Source organism: Ambystoma mexicanum, chromosome 11, assembly GCF_040938575.1.
Source record: "Ambystoma mexicanum isolate Mex_15411 chromosome 11, UKY_AmexF1_1, whole genome shotgun sequence".
NCBI lineage: Eukaryota > Metazoa > Chordata > Amphibia > Caudata > Ambystomatidae > Ambystoma > Ambystoma mexicanum.
Window position 1 is genome coordinate 1,444,438,609 of NC_090934.1, and position 20,482 is coordinate 1,444,459,090.

A 20,482-nucleotide genomic window follows, 5' to 3' on the forward strand; every position below is an offset into this window, starting at 1 on the left:
AGTTTACCCAGTTTAATGATATAACAATCACGGTCCAAGACCATTGCCAGATTTTTTATTCTCTTTTCCATCACCCGGGCTGGAGTATCTTTCTCAAACCTAAAGCCAATATCATTAAATAACACTGTGAAATCTTTATTCCATTCTTTCAAGCTACATCCGGGGCTGCTCTCACAAAGCATGATATAAAAGTCGGAAAACTGAGATTCCTTATCATCCGACTTAAGTAGCGTATGGGTATAAAACATCACCATCTTTATGGTGTTCAATGATGTCAAAGCCAGTTTGCAGTCAATCGCCTCTACCGGGGCAGGTTTGTATAATCCCAATCTTCTCTGCCACAATTTACCCTACAGTTTATCAATCCACATTTTCTTTTTAACTATCAATACCTGCAATCCATAAACCAGGCATGTTATAGGGCAGGTTTTATAAATTTAACTAAACCTTCGATAGATAGGCCACTTTTATACTTAACAAAATTCGTAGCTGCCCGAAATCTTTTTTCAATTTTCTGACACACAAAATTCTTAAGCAAAGTCACATTCATTGTATTCAATATAAATATCCTCAAATAGATATAAGTATGCACTACCACGATGACCTCATTCTCCATCTTCCAGTTATATTTTAGTGCCTTTATTTTGTGTGGGCGAATCATTATAATTATTTTTTTTATAGTTAACACTTAGTTTGTTGTTTTTAAAATATTGACAAAATGTATTCAAACGGCGCTGCAAGCCAATCGCGGTTTGGTCTATGAATAGGGTGTCATTAGCGTAAGCTAAACATCTTATCGGTGCTTCATCAATTTTGGTTGGAAAGTTATGGGCTTCTCTAATTGTGTCACGCATAACTCCTACATATATATTGTAGAAAGTGGGCGCGAGTGGACACCCTTGTTTGAGTCTGGTGTCTGCAGATATTTTCTCACAGAAGCATCCCTCCAGATCAAGGTGTATCTGCACCACATTATCGCAATCCAACTCTTGGATGAAGTACAATATATTCAAGCTCAGCTTTCTTTCTCTCATCTTCAACCACAGAATTTCTCTGTCTACAGTATTGAGCACTCCTTTATAATCTATAAAGCTAATATACAGGGGTTTCTCACTCTGATTCGAACTCTGTTGCCACGTATACAAGAGTGTCCAAACATTGGACAAGGGTCCCATTCCAAGCCAGTTTGCATTATTATTTTTTTGTCCAAACATTTAGTTCAAACAATACAATATGTGCAAATGTTTTTGAGCATGTATCTAACATGCCTAACATTCTATAATTATTGGGATTATCTGCTGCCCCCTCTTTTAAAGATTGGTATCAAGAAAATGCTTTCCAACTAGTTGGTATTTTTTCCGTAATTACAATTGAAGTTAACAATTGAGAAAAGATTCCTTCCCAAAATTGGGGTTTGAGCTTGTATATCATATTTGGGATCCTGTCAGGGCCAGCCACTCAAGACGGTTTCAATTTGGTTATAAGTTCTACTCAGAAGAAATTCATAAGGCAAGGCTGATGGCACCATAGGGAAATTCTAGGACGGCACCTTAGGCTGCACTAGCAGAAGGCCCTCAGAGGGTGCAATTATTGACCCTAAAACAACTCTACCTCCATTGCTGGGGAGGAGGGGTACTGAAATGTCACTTTGCAAAGGGGGCAATACATAGCAGCTCTGGCTCAGACAGAAGACTTCCCAATATGTCCATACATCTTACCATGCAATGCAAGAGGTTTTGCATTACTCTGATCCTAATGGTGCTTTTAAAATTGATAACAAATACCACATCTAATCCAGTATCTCATTGTATGTGTGCCACTGACTGCCATTGTGTGCTTAATACACCTGCTGCCACACCTGTACTGCATGTATATACTCTCTGTTTTATTAACTTGATTCAATTGTAAATACTGTAACTTATGGCAACTATTGTAAATGTAACGCATGCCGAAAGTATACTTACAAGTCTATGTAAAATGCGCCTAGATACCTCTGGGTTTGGTGCGCCATATAAATATAATAAACAAACAAACCATTACAGCCCTTATTTGCATACTAGTAATATAAAAATAACTTAGTTTAGGAAAAAATAGTGATTTAAATACAATTTACACCAATGTGTATGTCATGTTATGTTTATTAGAACGTCATCAAATGAACAGTTGCTGTACAGATACACATTTTACCACGTCGGACATAGTTTGGATCATTTAACATGGCAATAAAAAGGAGTAATCATCAAAACTGATTCATAAGAAGCATGCATGCAACAATGCACACCAATGTTGTGTTATCTCAGCAACGTTAGGATATAATGGGGAATTACATACCTAGGGGGAGGATGGGTGTGTGTGTGTGGTGGTAAAGCCATTATAAATGACAAAATCACAATCGGATAAAAACATGTTAGAAACAAAAAAGAGAGTAGAAGAGGTACTCAGAAGGTGGCATTTCGTAGTGGGCTGGTGGGGAAGGGAGGGACTGAGCAGTGAGGTCGAATGTTGGGAAGAACCATCAAGCTTTGGAACAGAAGTACAGGTCCTCGTTGTTTACAATGGCCTACCAGCATTCTACTGTAATAGTCAGGCATTCATTTCCGGGCTGCACCAGGTGGTAATAGCCCAGAGGCAGAGTTTATAGGCCCACGCATGACGAGCCTTCAACACAGATTGCTGGGCTGTTACTAGTATCAGGTACAGTCCCTGCAATGGGTGAATATCTCTATGAGCACCGCTTTTTTAAAACTGGAATGCTCAGATCAGAACATTTGTTCTAAAGAATGATCCACAGCGAATACGCGTCCCATTGTTTCAGAGAAAAGAAAAAAAAAAAACACTCCTAAAATGGCTGCCAAAGATTCAGGCAATGGTTTCCAGGAAGACTTTTAAGGTGTTAAGATTGGGAGGGAAGGGTGAACAGTGATGTGGGGGGAGTAATGGCACTATTGGAGAGCAGGACAAGCAGGTAGCGAAGGAAAGTAGGCTGGCAAGAGGGAGTTAACAGTTGCAGCAGTCGGGCAGAGCTTGCTCATAACGTGGGCATGGATTCTGAGAAGCCTGATTGGCTGCTGCCCTGCCCAGGGAGCTATTAGGCTGCCATTACCCATGGCAGTGGGCTGAACCTGTCAGTAATGGGCTGTCACCCAAGCTACATCCCAAGTGATGCGAGGTTCCCTTAAAATGGGCAACAGTGCTGTTACTAGCATAGTCCACTCGCTAATGCCATTATGTCTTATGTCTGAAGTCCCTACCAGTTGGTAAAGTCATTACGAGGTTGGTAATGGCTCTTTTTGAGGCAGCCCCAAGGCTTCGCTGTGCTACAGAAGACAGTTTACAGTGTTGATGTCTATGATGTCATCAGCAAACAAAATGATTTCAAATGTACAATATGGCTTCACTTACAGTTAAGATACGTTTTTTATTTTCTTTTGCTGTTGGAACACAGCATTTGGCACCGGCTGTGCTCGCTGAAGGTGCTTAAGGGCGTGCATCAGCCTCCCTGAGGGAACCAGGACCACAGTTCAAGGGTTGTGTAGTGCTCAAGCTGCTCTGAACATTAGCCTGCCTAGGTGAACGTAGCTTAGGTTCCGAACTGCCTGAGTGGCTGCATGCCAGCCCCAGCGTGCTAATGGGCCTACATCGCCAGATTCTGTCCCGTGAGCATGGTAGTTATCGGCCCTGCTCTTGTGAACCGATGCTAATGTTATCACTGCCCGTTTCGGAACCTTTTTTTAGAAACATGATTGGGCGCACTGTTAATAGATAAATGCACAATGCCTTTGGAGGGACATCATTTGGACACATGCTTTTAAATGTTCAGCCGTACACGTTCCACCCTTCAACGCAATGTGTGTCTCTTTCTTACAGAATCTACCTACGAAGATAAAGACGCTATTTCAGTGACAATGCTAAACTAAAGCCTTCGCATGCTTTTTGAGAGTAACATTAAGGACATAACCCACTCCTGTTTTAAAACCTGTGGTGCCTCATTTTGGCACAGTTACTCACGTAGGGGTATAATCACTGTGATACCCATGCGTTCTGCCGTGTAACAAATGCAACAAATACATAAATAAATAAATACATACATACATAAATTCATAAATAAATAAGTTAATCGTGCACACCATTGCAAAATCCTCAGTGGAAAGTGATTTCTAAAAGTAATCCAACTTTCCTGAAGGGGAGGGGTTTCATTAGGCTGTTTTCCCAACCTTCTGACTTGTGGTGCAGAGCAGTTTTGTGCCAGGGAAAAAATTGCTTTGGTGCAAGAATACTTTTGTTGCTTTACGTCATTGCACTGTAGCAGCAAATGCCTCTGATACATTGTCCTGTATCTCTGCAAAGTGTGTGTCAACTAGCGCTGGTTTTTAGCAAAGCACTTCTGTGAGCTATCTAAACCATTACTGGAAACATAATTACACGCATTTGAATTCACAGCATGTTTTGCTGATGCAATTTCATTTTATTACCATGCCGGTTCAGGGAATCTGCATTTTTGAACCTGCCTGATTGTTGTCTTCAGCAATGAGGATGTCAAAGGTATCTCACATGCCTGTTTTCGAGGCTTAACTCGCTCGTGGCGTGTTGGTGGAGGCACGTGTTCTGCAAATGATGGCAATGACTAATGAGTTCCCTGGAGTACAGGTGGGAAAGGTTTTATGACCCTGTATCATCCCCGAGAAACTATCTTCGGAAGAAAGTCGCCTTCCCAAACACCCAATAAAGATTCTGGGCCTGAAACACAAAAGCGCTTCTTTTTTAAACTTTGAAAGCTCTTTTCAATGGGAACATGCCATTGAATTATGATGTGTAAATCAAGCCATCTGATGGCATTCTGATGCACAGGTTCTGACTGGACCATACAATGGGCACAGGGATAAATGAGAAAGTGAGCCATAGTCACAGACAGCAATTTGTTTACTTGTCACCGCAACCTTTCTGCACTTTACATACTTAATATAATAATGCATTTCTTGCCTTTTACACGCACAATCCGGTTTGGACTGGTGTGATGATGTTTTGCACTGTGCAGCTGGTTGTTTTAATTATGTTCTTGGTCCATTGTACATAAAGTGCGCCATTTCAAAAATGTTTTCACACAACATATGTTCCTAGTTATTACTCAAGCATACAATAAGGAATTGTTGTTTGTGAATGAGGAAGATTAAATGTTTTCGGCCACAACTTCGTATTGTCCATGTCCGGCCCTGCATGTACCGGCCCTGCATGTAAGATAAGTAGACCCCAAAACCAAAGAGATTAAATAAAACATTTTCTTGGCGACATGGTTAACATTTTTTTTTATTGGGTTCACAGGATAAGAGCTGTTAGCAAATAGTGCACAGCACTAATAACAGAGTGTCAAGGCTGGCGAACATGTTTAACGGTGGGGCATTAACATCCCTCCTGAAATAGCATAGCCAGGGGGCCGTTGCAATATAGGTGGGTTCGAGGGTCTGATCCTCCAGGAAAATGCTTGAAAAAATGCAGTAATATGGTGCATTTTACAGTACCATTTTTGAGATAAAGAGGTAAAAAGCCACACAGTTTACATTTGGTTCTCTGGGAATCAAAAGCAAAACATATGAAGTTACACACATGGGCTTCACAACATGTTGCTGATGCCTGTGTCCACCATATACATCCCAGTGTTGCATTGTAAATCACTTTTATGAAACTGTGCCCAAAATATATGCCTGCATTTACATGGTGTACAATATGCATGATGTTGCACATGAAATATATGCCAGGATTGCCACTGTAAAGAACTTTCATGACGACGAGCTCATACCAAGTACCCATATTGCTGCTGAGAATTCTGATGTTACAGCACCGGATATGGAGACGCTGTCTATGTAGTGAAAACGACTGTCTTTTATACTTATTTTCAATATATATTACACATGGAAAAACACTTTGTTTTGTGCATCCTTTATTGTCCTTCTTTTATTTCATCTTGTCAAGACATATTGTCATTTATACAGATTTTTTTCTCACGTAATCTTTGCAAAACTACTTTGTTTTGTGGGTGTGACGTTCACTTCTACCTGCCTTTTCTTCCTTTCATCAAAGGGTGCTTTCTTGGCTGTATATTTGCAGTATTATAAATAAGCCATAGGAATCTGGACACACGTCAAACTAACCATTTTTTTTATTTGGTAAACATGTGTTAGCAATGTATTTAAATCATGTTCATACCTTCCAATCAGGAAATACCACTCTTTCTAATCGAAGGAATGTATGGATGCCATCCTCAAATATATGGTTTCATCAGTCTCACTGGAAATAATAATGCCAACATCCTTTTCACTCATGTCTATAGCCTTAACAGTACAATGACTACACATGTTGTACATGTAAAACAGAGGCATACGTGGACACTCTGCATGTCATTGCTGGGATGGACCAGTTCAATATATTTGCAGGCTTTTGGCCAGAGCCTGTTAATGTGAGCGTGGTCTGTTGGGGGAAATGCAATAAATATTGAAAACAATGTTACAGGAGAGCCAGAAGTTTTGTCCTTTTATGCTAGCCTGTCCTGGCAGACTAACTAGTGAAGCAGAAATTGCTAATCTGTTGATCCGCTATCCGCTTACCTACTTTCTGCAACGAGCAACACAAACCGTTGACTGCAGGCTTACCAGTACCCTTGTAGTGTATTCTTTTATCTTCTGTATGGTCAGCCCCATCGCTAGTGTTGTGTCAGTGGCGTCTAACGTCATGCACATTGTGACGTAACTATTGTTGTCATGATTACAGAGACGTGTATTCCCCTGGAGACCGGGAGCACTCCTAATGTTGCTTCAAGTTAGCTAAGGTTAAATCTAGAATAGGGGGCTGCTGGGAAAATGGCACTGGCTGGTTTCAACTATGTAAACACAACAGATATCCACCAAATCGTGGAACTCTCCCATCACTCGCACACCCAGGTTGTGTACAATAACTACACATCAATTTGTAAAAGTAACAATTATTATATTGTTATTTAAATGAACAAAATTAAGTTCCCAAAAGGAATCAAAAAGTTATGATTTCATTGTGCATTGAAGTTCACATCCATACATTTCCATACATTGTTGTGCTCAATTGATTAATAGGAAATACATTCACAAATCAAGTAATTCTACTGTCATATGGTAATAGAAATCAGTTCCTTGTATTGTTTGATCCTCAAGGTTAGCTCTACACGTTTCGGGACTTTATTCCCTTCATCAGGAGCATTTTATTCCATTTGTTCAGTATTAATCTTCAAACACGTGTATAAATATCTATAAAAGAATTGTTCAAAAAGTAATCAACTATATATAGTCCTCCACCATCCCCACTAGATAGACACCAATGCATCAAAGACCCTTACCCAAGTATGTAAATAACTTCATATGACCCATGCAATGTTAACTAATCACACCAAAATATGTAATGTTTGTGTAACTGTTTCTTTTATGTATTAATTGTGTATGCTTCTAATCATAACTAAAATGTCTGTAACTACGCCGTGATACCTTAGGGTCTGGGCATAAAACAAATGTAATAAAAAAATAAATAAAAATAAATGAGGATTACTAAAAAATGGCGTAAATGGAGATTTTCATAATACTTCCTCAATGTTTCCCCCTACCACTGCCGTGTCCATTGCTCTTCATACCTTTTCCCCATCATCCTTCAACCAATCTCTCATAACCTTTATTTGTGCCTCCATAAAACAAGCTTAAAAATCGGTTCCACCATTCCGCCACTGCCCCTTAAGTGTCAGGGTGCAGGGGGTTATAAGGGGCAGACAGGGCTCTGTGAAAGGCCCCAAGCACAGGACAACAGGGAAAAGAACAAGACAAGGCAAAAGGAACAGACTCCAGCCTTATCAGAGGCTTCTTTGTCCATTTTGCAGGAAAAAGGACATGCAAACCACAAATCCCAGCAGTCTTCGGGCTGGGAACAACTTTTTCACTCCCATGTCGGGAGGGGCTCGCGCACATGCACGCGCGCAAGACAAAGGCACGGGGCTTGTGCTTAAGCACCCACCAGGGCAGACGCATCTTCCTGAACTCCTGCCGAGGGGGATTACATGAGGGGTCACGCCCCAAGGAAGAAGTATTCCGGCCCCTCGCTCATGCCAGATAAGTACCGCAAGAGCCTAGCGAAAGAACCCATGCTGCATTCTAACTCGCTGCAACAGGGGGATAGCGCAGAGACAGGAGGGAAGCATTTGGGCTCCAAATCCACAGAGGGGCACGTGCATGGGGCACAGCCCGGCCACATCACGTCCCCTGCTGATGCCAACAGTGTTTTGCTGCATTTAAAGATATCAACTTTTTCCCGCATGTTGCATGAAAACTAATGCGAGCAGCGCTTTCTAATTAAACGCCATACGTGGCAAACGTTGGCAGCACAGTGTGCTCTTTTAGTTACAAGCCACGTGCGGCAAACTTTGGCAGCACGTAGCTCTTTCTGGTTTTAAGCCATGTGCGGCAAAACTTTGGCAACACGATGGGTGTTCTAATTTCTTAGCCACGTGCGGCGAACTTGGGCCACATGTTCTGACTACCAATAATTAGCCACGTGCGGCGGGTACAGCTGCACATCTTTTGTTTGGCATTTAACTGACTGCATGAGCAGGTTAACATTACCAGTGCATGTGTCTGCCCTAACCAATCCCTGGGGTGGGGTGTCACCAGTTAGTATGCCTGTTCTCTTGTATTTTACCCTATGTGAAGCAAACACAGATCATTAATGCTAAACTCTCTTGCAGCATTCAAACTGCTCCGAGTACCGGACCTGAGAGTGCACAGGCAGGAGGCCAGCACTCACCCCCAGAGCTAAGTGCCTGTTTCTGTATCAAAAGTTGTATGTGATCACTCTTTGTGTGTTTGGGGTAATAGTGTGCATGTACTGTTGTTATTTCACCCCTATGTTCCCTTGCCTGTTACCATTCCCTTTCCTAATCCTCATTCCGTTTACCCTCTGCTCGATACCTATCCAAACATCGTGATCCTAACCCTCTTTCCATGCTGGGGTCTCGGACGCCTGCGTAAGCACCGTCTTGCAGGTGCCAAGACCTTTGTGGGGGTGGTTGGTTCGTGCAACTCCTGCGCCTGGAATCCGGAGTCGTGACATTAACATCATCATTCCCCTTATAGAAATCCTTGGTCTTTTATTGTTCCAAACAAATTTCCCTGTATATTTTTACATGGCTCGGAAGAAGTGGGTAGGTAACTGTATCGGGAGAGTGATGAAAAAGTACAACAACTGGGGCAGTATAACCATCTTTAAAACATTGATTCTGCTCAACCAGGTTATCGTTTGGGGTCCCAAATCTATCAGTTTGTTCTTTATAATTTCCAGCCTATTCAAATAATTGTTCAAGTAAAGCTCGTCCACTGTTTTAGTTAACTTGATCCCTATGTGAGTTATGGACTTCTCTACCCACCTGTATGGAAGGGTACCCCTGAGATCCTGCTCAGTCTCAGTCGGTATTGTCAGGTTCAGGATTTCTGTTTTGTGGGAATTTATTTGTAGCCCTGGTACCAAACCAAACCAAACCTTCAGATCTCTCTCTCCATTGCATGAAGGGAGAGTTGCCCCAATATCAATAGCATAGCATCCGTGAAGGCGGCTATCTTGTAGGTCCTGCCCCCAAATTTTATCCCTTCAATTTCCCCATTAGTTCTTATTGCCTCCAAAAGTGGCTCCAAATAGATAGCATATTGCAAGGGCGAGAAGGAACAGCCCTGCTTCATACCCCTTTGCACACTGATGGACTCAGAGAGTTGGCCATTGATTGCCAGCTTTAGGGATGGATTTTGGTAGTTGGCTTTTATCCGCATTAAAAACTTGACGCCAAAGCCCTTTTGCTTCATTGCTAGGAACAGGAACCTCCACTCTATCCTGTCAAACACCTTGTCCACATCTAAGGCTACCAAAATGTCTGGAATGTTCTTCTTATTCACCTTTTCTGTAAGGTGAGCTATCCTTGTGTTGTCACTCGTATGTCTACCCCTAATAAAACCTGACTGGTCTCGACTAATTATACCTGGAAGTAGTTGGCCTAAGCGATTTGCCAGGATATTCGTATAGATGTTAGCATCCACGCTGATTAAGGCTATCATCCTAGAGGACCCACATAGAGTCAGGTCTTTACCTTCTTTAGGGATGAGAAATACTTTGGCTTCTTCCATGGTAGCTGTAATTTGCCGTACTGCCCCAATTTCATTGAGGAGGGGGATTAGATGTGGCAACAATGTTTCCCGGAAGTATCTATAAAATTCTGAGTTGAAGCCATCCGGACCAGAGACTTATTGCTGGGCAAAGTCATAATGACCTTCCGGCCTATGCCATTGTAATATCTGACACAAGTGCTTCCCTTTGGCGTTCTGTTATTTGTTTCAATTCCTAAATAGTTCTCTTGACTCTGTTCTGTTGTGTTTGCCGAGCAGTTTAGATCTGTGTAGAACCTTGCAAATTCCTGGGCTATGCCATTGGTGTCCTTGCTTTACCCTCCCACCCCCCCCTTCCATTTTAATTTTTAAGATTGTCTTGGACTTCTCTTTCTTTCTCAAAGTCCTGGCAAGAAGTCTATCAGCTTTGTTTGCCTTAATGTAATATTTTTGTCTTAAGAATTGCAGGGATCTTTCCACCGCCTTTAATGGCGCTACACTCTCTTCTTGTTTCCCCACTGGCATTTTAGCCATTACCCTCTTTAGTTTTTCTTCTAGATCTTTTTCTATAAGCCTTACTTCCCTGTCCCTGCAGGCCTTAATCACAATAATGCTGCCCCTGATTGAGGCCTTAAAGGCATCCAACTTCATCTGCAAGGATGTGTCATCCAAATTATTTTCCTCAAAGAAGCGCTCAATCACCTCCTCTAACACTTTCCTCAATGTTTCGTCCTTGAATAAAGTGGCGGGGTATCTCGTTTTCCAAAATCCTAAAGGGCCTGACCATCTAGCAGCATTCTGTGTCAGGGGTATGTGATCTGATTGAATAATTTCCCCCACATCGACAGCCTTTACCCTTTTCACAAGTAGCCAGGATGACAAAGCATAATGAATTCTCGATGATGATCGGTGGACCGGGGAGAAAAGTATACTCCTCCTTGTCCCCTTCCTTTTTCCCTCCATATGTCCACTAGCACTAGCCTCTGCGCTTTCAAAACCAGTTCTTTTGAGGGTTTCGCCTGGACTCCCTTGGTTTTTGTAGGTCTATCCTTCTCAGGATCCCAGGCCATGTTAAAATCCCAAGTCAAGATTATGGGTCAGTTTGCAAATGTCTCAAGTTTGACCAGGGTATGTTGAATGAGAGCGTCTTGTTCCTTGTTTTCGGCATAAATAGTTGCTACCATGAAGCCTTTCCACCTCCCCTTCAGGTTCAGAACTAAGTATCTCCCCCGTACATCTATATCCGTATGCATAACTATAAGGTCAAGGTTTTTCCGTAGGGTGATCAGCACTCCCCCTTTCTTGCTTTTATCTGTGGACTGGTACATGTGGTGGTGGTGGAATTTGGCAGAAACCTTGCAATACCAGTCATTCCCCATCTCAGGTCTGTGCGTGGGTCTCTTGTAGTGTAGTGTAGAGTTTAATCCCTTAATATTCAAGGCTATCATGGCTAAGTTATTATGGCAATCCTTTGTCATAGGGATGACCACCAATTCTATAGCTCCTCGTCAAATCATGATCAGACTCCCTCCCTCCTCCCCCTTCCCTCAACCTCACTCACCCCCCTCATCACCTTTCGCCTTTCCTCGCGCCCCCTCCCTCTCCCCTACGCTGGGTGACTCATCCAGCCTCTAGCCCCCTCTGGGGAATTGAGACCATTATCCAACCCAGCTCTAGCATCAGACTGTTCTCCGAAACCCATTCCTGATTCCACCCCTGCCCCCTCTTTCCCGGCGGGACCTCCAGTGTCCTCCACAATACTTGCCCTACACAGGCTTGCTGTTCTGTTCGCCCTTGTACCTCTTTGATCTTCTGTAGACTTTCTGTGCTTTTCAGGAATTTGCCTCCTCTCCTGGCCTTATCAGAGAGCAGGGCCTTTTAATTGGGGTTGATCCCCCCTTCTTGTTTCTCTTTGGTTTCACCACCGTCGACCATTCCCAACTTTTGTGCAGCATTTGGCTTTTGGCTGAGGGACTCATGAGTCATGCCCTTCCCCCTCGATCCCCAAGATTCTCGCTCCCTCCTCCACAGATGTGATCCGATATTGCTTCCCATGCCACTCAAACACCAGACCAAATGGGAACGTCCAACGATATCTGATGTCCTGTCCCTAAAACCCTCCAAGACCATGGCCATTTTCCTCCTTTTTACCAGCGTTATCTGGCACAAGTCTTGGAAAAGAGCTATCTCAGACCCATTGTAAGTTATTTGTTTCACCTTCCTCGCTGTTTGCAGGATTTGTTCCTTTGTTTTAAAGTCTTGGAGGGCTACTAGCACATCTCTAGGTCATGCCCCTGGTTCCATTCCTGGGCGGACCTACTCTAGGAATCCTGTCAATCGTAACTTCTGGCTTCGCTTCTGCATCTAGAAGGTCCACAAGAATGCCCCTTGCCCCTGTTCTTAAGTCTTTATCAGGGACATACTCAGGCAAATTTTGTATTCAGATATTTGCTCTCCTTGACCTATTTTCTCGGTCTTCGGTCTGGAGCTCAAGGTTATGGGTCGTGAATGCCAATTGTTCCTCTGAGGTATCAGTCTTCCTAGAGTCCTCTGTCAACTCTTGTATTGCTCTTTCATTTGTGTCCACCCTTTCCTCCATTTTATTCACATTGCACTTTATCTTCTGAAGCGCCGATGCCAGGTCCTCTTTCATTATGGTCATTTGCTCCTGGACTGTATCTGCGATTCTGTCCCCAAAGTTGCATAAATATTGCTTAAGTAGTGACTGCATCACATTTTTGTCATGGCCGCCTTCTTCCGTTTGGGATTCTCGCTGGACTGTTTGTTCCTGGGCCGGTTGCGTTCCCTGAGGCGAGCTAACTTCTTTACACCACATCCTCTGGAAGTTGCTCTCTGGGAGTTTCCCGGGGCCGTTTGAGGCCGGTTTCAAGTCTTTTCCCCTAGTTTTGGACATTTTCGATTTCCCCTCCTCCTAGGGCCGAGAAGCTTTTTTGCTGAGACCAAGTACCCAGCTTATTTTTCCAGTGTATGTGGTCTGGTTCTCCCCGAATTTCTTGTAATTGTATTTGTTCTAGAGGAAGAACTTGTTCCAAAATGGATTCCTGAAGTTAGTAGTTTATTAAGCTAGAGTGACGGGCGGTTTCCAATATGCGCCAGTTTCTCTTCTTTACGTGCTATATAGCTCTTGTCCGGCAAGGGGAAGGGTTTGAGCTCTTCTTGCCTCTCTGTCTGTTTTATAGCCATAGGGAGCACCAAGTTCATGGAGACAAGACAGATGAACTAGCCATAGAGACAGGAACCAAGGGGGCGATCACCCTGCCTCCCCGGGCTCTACCACTGTGTAGGCACCCATTAAGGTCTGCATCAGAATAACAATTGTCCAATAGTCGCTGTACCCATTTATCAATTTCAGAATCTGAATGACTAATACATTCCTCTGGTTATCTTCTAATAAACGACAAATCCTTTAAGCAGACCATTCACCTACTCAGCTATCTGCCCAATCAACCAAGCTAGTACAAATATTAGCACGCTCCAGAGTTTAGAATGACACATGTCTTTACTTTTTTATGGAATGCTTCAGAAATGTAAATGTCAATCTTGGGCAAGTTCCATGCGAATCTTTGCTGTGGCTTGTTAATTTTAGCATACAGAGAGCCAAGAGTTCATTAGCCTGATTTACAATGTGTTTTTGTTATGGGGTTTTCCCTTGGAAAACGCTTTTGTAAATCAGCCCCTATATGTGAAGGAGCAGATTTGTTTTGGTCAAATAAGGTTTTATAATGATTAATAATGCCACTTGTTCTCATACAACTTTAGTGTTGGAGTTAGGCGAATTACATTGCTTTGAGGTTTTCGGAAATTCTTACACTTGTGCAAAATACATGTAGGCTAGTGTTCAAACTCCAGTTATAGATTCCAAGAGGGTTAAAGGCATTGCTCTGGGTGATTAATGGTTACACTGGCCTTTTCCAGTACATTAAACTCCACAGTTGGGCAGACTGCAGACTAGTTCGCCCACTGATTCTGAAAGCTGGGCTACGTCAAGAGCTGATGAATAGTCTTGGGTATCACCATTAGTAAATATAGAGATTTTGTGTCTGCCAAAAAAAACCTTTCCTGGATAATTTGTGGCGCTATTTTGTCTCATAAACATCACTTGCTACTCTTGTGTGACATGTGCGATCTCATTTAGCAAGTTGGTTTATATTTTCAATTAAAGCGAATGCAGCTGTTTCAATGCCATTTTTTTTTCTTTTGGTCAGTCAGTATGTCTTTGCACTATCCTTCTAAAGGGCACACGTGCATGCAATCGTGTGCTTGTTATGGCACCCCGCTTGTGTGTTCCAACCGCATTGCATCTCTTGGGTCTGACTGCATTTTCCTTGTGGAACTTCTCTAGGAAGAAAGAAACAAATACATCTCTGTGGACTTTTTTTAGATATGAAATTGACACTGCATCTAACAGTGGTATGACAACAAAATTGACTACTCCCAAAATGTAGCTACATATTTGAAATGTCTGAGACATCACATAAATAGTTCTCGTTGTGGCCCTTATAACACCGGCAACATTTGTTTTCCCTCTGCATTATCAATCAACCAACCAGTTCATGTAAGTAATTCAGTGTGACCACTTTAACCCTTTGAATACTGACCCAGGAGGCTAGAGAAGTAGGGCTGCATTGATTCTCAATGGAAGTGTAGTATTTCTAGGCTGGCCTACAGGGATGCACAACAACATGTGATAACAACAGGCCTTAAGGGGTGTGGCTTGCAACCATGTTGCGAAGTCACACTCTGAGAGCTCCTGCGTGATGCGAGCAGTAACCTGCCTTCAATAAACACGCAGTGCGTAGCATGCAAGACATACCGCAGCATTAAATGCCGAAATTGGAAGGCTGATACGATCCCACAGCAGCGCAGAGGAGACAGAGATATGCCGATGAGCAACGGCCAAAATGGTGGCCAGCAACTAGAGCGAGGAACTCCAGCGAGTACAGCAAGGAGTGACGCGATTGAGGGTTGCCGGTCAGCACACGCTGGATCAGCAGGAGTCGCCCAGAAGATGAGACATACGCTTGGAGTGCCGTCGTGGCTGAGACCCAGAGTGAGGAGCACTGACCGCACCAACGGAGGATAAAGGCACAGTCAACACACGGAAGGCAACGACGGAGACCCTTGATAGCGGTCTGCTAGATGTCATGATGGCGAGCTGACCGGAGGTAAGGAGACAGGTGCACAGGCGTAGACAGGCATACCCCCGAACCGGATGACCATTACATATCGGGAGGTGTGAAATGATATGATATGATATGGCATTTGTAACACACCTTTACACACGTGTTTCAAGGCGCGATGAGCCAAGGAAGGGGGAACAGAGGCAGGACAGAGACACCGATCTTACTAGGCCAAGTGACATTGAGATCGCACAAGTGCAGGGGAGGGGAAAAGAGCCAGGGGAAACGGGAGGGGGAGTGATGTAAATGGGATCAAAACAATAACAGGAAGTGTGGCCAGCAGGTGGCAGATGCAAGGGTAAATGCAGACACCATGTGTCCAAAAGTGCAGGTAGGGGGACTGTAGGGTTACAGATACAGACCCAAGTGTAAGGGTTTCCGGGAGGCAGTGCGGGTGTGCAACTAGGCAGGCAGGGACCTGGGCCCGAAATCAGAGGGTAGCCTAGTAACCAGTGCAGTATCAGACAGGAAATCAGAAGGGGAGAGGAAGAGAGAAGGCAGAAGCAAAGAGGAAGGCCTTTAGGTGCTTCTGGAACCGGAGATGGCTCTCCTCAAGTTTCAGAGAGGCAGAGAGGCTGTTCCAGAGGGGGGCCCCAGCCGGCGAAAGAGATCTACCACAAACTTGTTGCTTGGAGAGGTGACTGACCCTGAGGAAGTTGGAGGTGGAGGAGCAAAGAGTTTGAGTAGGAAGGTCTTTACAAAGAGAGAGTTGGAGGTATTGAGGATCCAGGACCCAGAATGCATTGTGGACAATGCAGAGGGTCTTGAACTTAATCCTTGCAGCTACTGTGAGTCAACGTAGAGATTTTAGTGCTGGAGAGATACGATCCCTGGGCTTGAGGCCAAGGACAACTGTCGCAGTCCTGTTCTGGATGAGTTGCAGAGGACGGTGAGTAGAAACAGGCAGATGTAGAAAGAGGCTGTTGCAGTAGTCCAGCCTAGAGAGAACCAGAGCTCTAGAGACAGTGACCTTCTGGGGGAAGGAGAGGAAAAGAAGAATACCTCTGAGGAGGTGCAGTTCGTAGTTTGACTTCTTAGAGACATCGGAGATGTGAGGAGAAAAAGAGAGTGTGGAGTCAAAGATGACCCAGAGGTTCCTAGCCTCACAGGTGGGAGCAAGAAGAGGGTCAAGGGGGGCCGACAGAAACTGACAGGAAAGGAGGGTGCACGTGTGCCAATGAGGAGAATCTCCATCTTACTGACATTAACGCAGAGATCGTTGACGGTACACCACTTCTGGATAGCAGACAGACAGTCAGAGACGAGAGAAGGAAAAGAGGTGGCAGAGGGGAGCCTAAAAATAAGCTGACTGTCATCCGCATAGCACTGAAAGTTGGAGCAGAGAGCTGCAATGCAGTGGGCTAGGGGTACCAGGTATTTGTTGAACAGCCAGGGAGAGAGGTAAGACACCTGGGGAACACCACAGGTAGAGAGTGAGACAGAGGAAAGCAATGACCCAAGTTGGACCTGGAAGGGTCGATCAGAGAGGAACAAGGTCATCCAGGCCAGGGCCTAATCAGTGATACCCAGGTTATCACAGAGACGATTGAGAAGGATGGCATGGTTGACCGTGTCAAAGGCAACAGAGAGATCAAGTAAGATGAGGACAGAGGGGAGATTAGAATCAAGGTTAGAGAGCAGGTATTCATGGATGTTCAAGACAGCAGTTTACGTGCTTCTGGATGCTCTGAAGCCAGGCTGATGGTCATAGAGACAACGGACAGATTCAGTGTGAAGATTAAGCTGGGAGATGGTCAGCTTTTCCAGGAGTTTGCCTAGGAAAGGTGTAATGGAAATCAGGCAATAGTTAGCCAGCCAGGAGGTGTTGTCTGAGGGTTTCTTGAGAAGAGGTTGAATGATATGATGGGAAGAGAACAGTGAGAGCAGTGGGAGATGGGTATGTCGCCACTGCCTAGTTGTGCCAGCTTAGAAAGAGCAGAAGAGAAAGACTGGGGTGCCCCATTGGACAAGACACTTGGTTGGAACCACACTGGACAGCTGACGCGCAGTGAGGCCATTCCCAGAGAGGAGGGCAGTGAGACCGTCCACTAATATCACATCCAACCACAGCTCCTAGCCCTGGAAACTGCCTGGGGAGAGAGGAGACAATAAAAACGGGGAGCTTGTGCCTGGAAAAGTGAACAGAGCTGGCTGGAACACCAGAGGTGTAAGCTGGCGAAGGGGAGAGATTGATGGCTGCGGGTACTGTGAAATGACTGAGGGGTACACTGAGTGACCTCCTGCTCCATGGAGGGCTATGTGGTAAGAGCAACCCCTAAAATAAATATCTAATCCTTCAGGAAGAGAGACCAGCAACATCCGGAGACCTAAGTACCCTGTGGCAGATAGGGCTGAGGAGGGAGCAGAAGATGCCGAAGGGCGAGCATGAAGAAATAATGTACGGATCCTTGGTCTACCTGAAGGAGAAGAAGGACAAGACCCAACGCCATATGTTGAGAACTTGTTTCTCTAGGAGATCGGAGTTGAGAAGCTCTCACAGGGCTTCACTTTGTAGCAGGCACATCGATCCCTGGATAAGAGGCTGCCGCTCAGAGCCCCGCTCAGACCCATAATAGCCAAATTCATGAATCATAAAGATCGAGAACGCATATTGCCATTCTCCAGGGAGGGTGGGACCTTCTATAGAGCATCCTCGAAGCTGGTCGTTTTCCAGATTACACTCTGTTGGTTCAAACGAATAGGGCCCAATTTGGGCATTTCAAGGAAAGACTGTGCCGAGTCAATAAGAAGCATATGCTGATCTATCCAGCTAAACCCAGGGTTATTCACGATGGCAAGACATATTTTTTGAGTCCACGACGGACGCACAAGACTGGATGAATAAGGTGGGAATATCACCTCTTTTGGACGGACAAAAAATTGATCCAAAATGGAGAAACATACAGAGAATTTGTATGAATGCCAAGCAAGCTTGAAGACACAATTATGCGCAAGAAGCAGGGAACAAACTCACCTGGCATTAAGGTGAAGGACTGACGGAGCTGCTGACTTGGAATGTGGCAGCACCTACCTAAATAAGGTTAGTTTATTAAGAGTACCAGTGTATGCATACTCGCCGCTGTACGTCCACAACAGGTGAGACGGTGTGGCGGCAGTGGAAGCGGTTAGGCCTGAATATGCCTGGAGCAATTGGATCATTGTTTTCTGGTTCTGGGGGAGGAGGTTGGATCCTCCCCAAAGGTTATCTTAGTTGTTTGTTGGGTTTGTTTGGTTCACTAGAAAGACACTATCCCAGAGGGGGCGTCAGGCGTATGTTGGAACATTCTTGCAGAGTGGGGTAGAACTACGAAGTTGAAAGGTGAGTGAGCAGGGAATCACTCACGGACACTAAGGCCTATTGAGAAAAAGAAGAGCCCACACCCAAAGGCCATGGCTAGTGGTGTTAAAATAGAAACTTGGAACGTTAGAGGTCTCAATGGGTAAATTAAAATATTAAGAGTCCATGATTACCTACGCAGAAAGAGAATTGACATAGTGCTCCTGCAGGAAACCCACCTCACCGAAGAGTGACAGGACTCCCTGGCAAGGAAATGGGGAGGGAAGCTGGTGGGATCAAGTCAGGCACAGCTCTTGAAATCATAATTCAAATTATTTGAGGGTGCATTAGAAAGCAAACAAATGAACTGTATCACCAGCACAAGCCTTTTTGATCTATAGCAGACATTATATATTCTCACAGGTCAAGAAGACATACAAGATAGTTCTACACAAAGATTATGGTCAATGAATAAAAACTTGATGGAATAACTGAGCAAAACACATGCACAGAAAGAATCAACAAAGTGGGGACTTGGGTACTGAATGTGGAAGACTCTCATAATGAGCAAGCTGATCTGATTGGAAAAGTGGAGACACAATTAAAGGTGGTCGGAATTAGTAATGTATATTTGTAGAGTTTCAATAATTGTACGAATTTAAGATTTGTCAGAAATTGTGAGAAAACAGAGACTAATACACAGATGCACAACTTTCAAACAAATTTAATTAGTATATTTGTAATTTAAGGAGAACATGAAAGTGGCGTGAAGGGCTCATCTTTGCTTTGAGGATAGTAACATAGGTAATAAACAAGAAGTATTGTAGGAAGCATTTACAGTAGCTTCATACACATGCTCAACCTATAAATGTATTGTAGATATCAGGAACTTCATGTTTGATTAAAATATGAACATAATACATGTTGCAAATTTATAATGATTGGTGCTACAAAACATCAAGATGATGGTCGGAACTGAACGAATCACTACTAGTTTACAGGATGCTGGAGCACTGGCACCATTAATGCATCCAGCCATTAAGAACGTTATTTGGAGAGAAACATTACATTGACTTACTTATCATAGGGAGTTAACATTATTTGTGATATAGACATGACGTTCTGTATCACAGACCTTAGCAGACGGAGTGAGAAAATGCAAACGACTGAAGAAATTGAAAGTGTTAGGGGGTATTCTGGCTAGGGGATATGGAGGTGAGAGAACGTGATGGAAAGTATTGGAAGTGAAGTAAGAGGCAGGAGACAAAGCAACAACTGACAAGTCAAAACTGCTATTTGAGTAGAAATTTGGTAAATTGGGAAGATGATTCATCACCATCTGGGATGAATGCACACTGAGTTGTTACATGTTCTTGTTTCTGCCTCCCATTTCCTGTCCACTATTATAACTTACATTCAGTTCTAAGGTTGTGGACATAAGGTTATTTGTCTTCAGACTGATTCTTCAGAGTCTCTAGTATCAGCTGTTTTGTGGCCTGCAATCATGTTCATAGTCAGTAGGTTGCTCTAGAATTAGTGGCTGTGGTTTGTACACTTCCTGCAAAACCTGCAAACAATAGAGATTCACATATAATAGGGTGCAAGGATGTGTTGCATTAGGCCTGTGATAAGCAATTGGCATATAACTATTTCAAATGTTATCGGTATGTGGGTTGCAAGTTGTATTTGAGCAAGATTGAACCTTACTGCTCTAATGTACTGTTTTCAAAGTTTCGAATGAGTATATTATTTTTAATACATTTTTTCCTTTATTGAAAACAATAAATCCCAAGAATTGAATTGTGTGCAATTACAAGAAAAAGGATGATTTGGGGTTTAAGTTCTTTTGT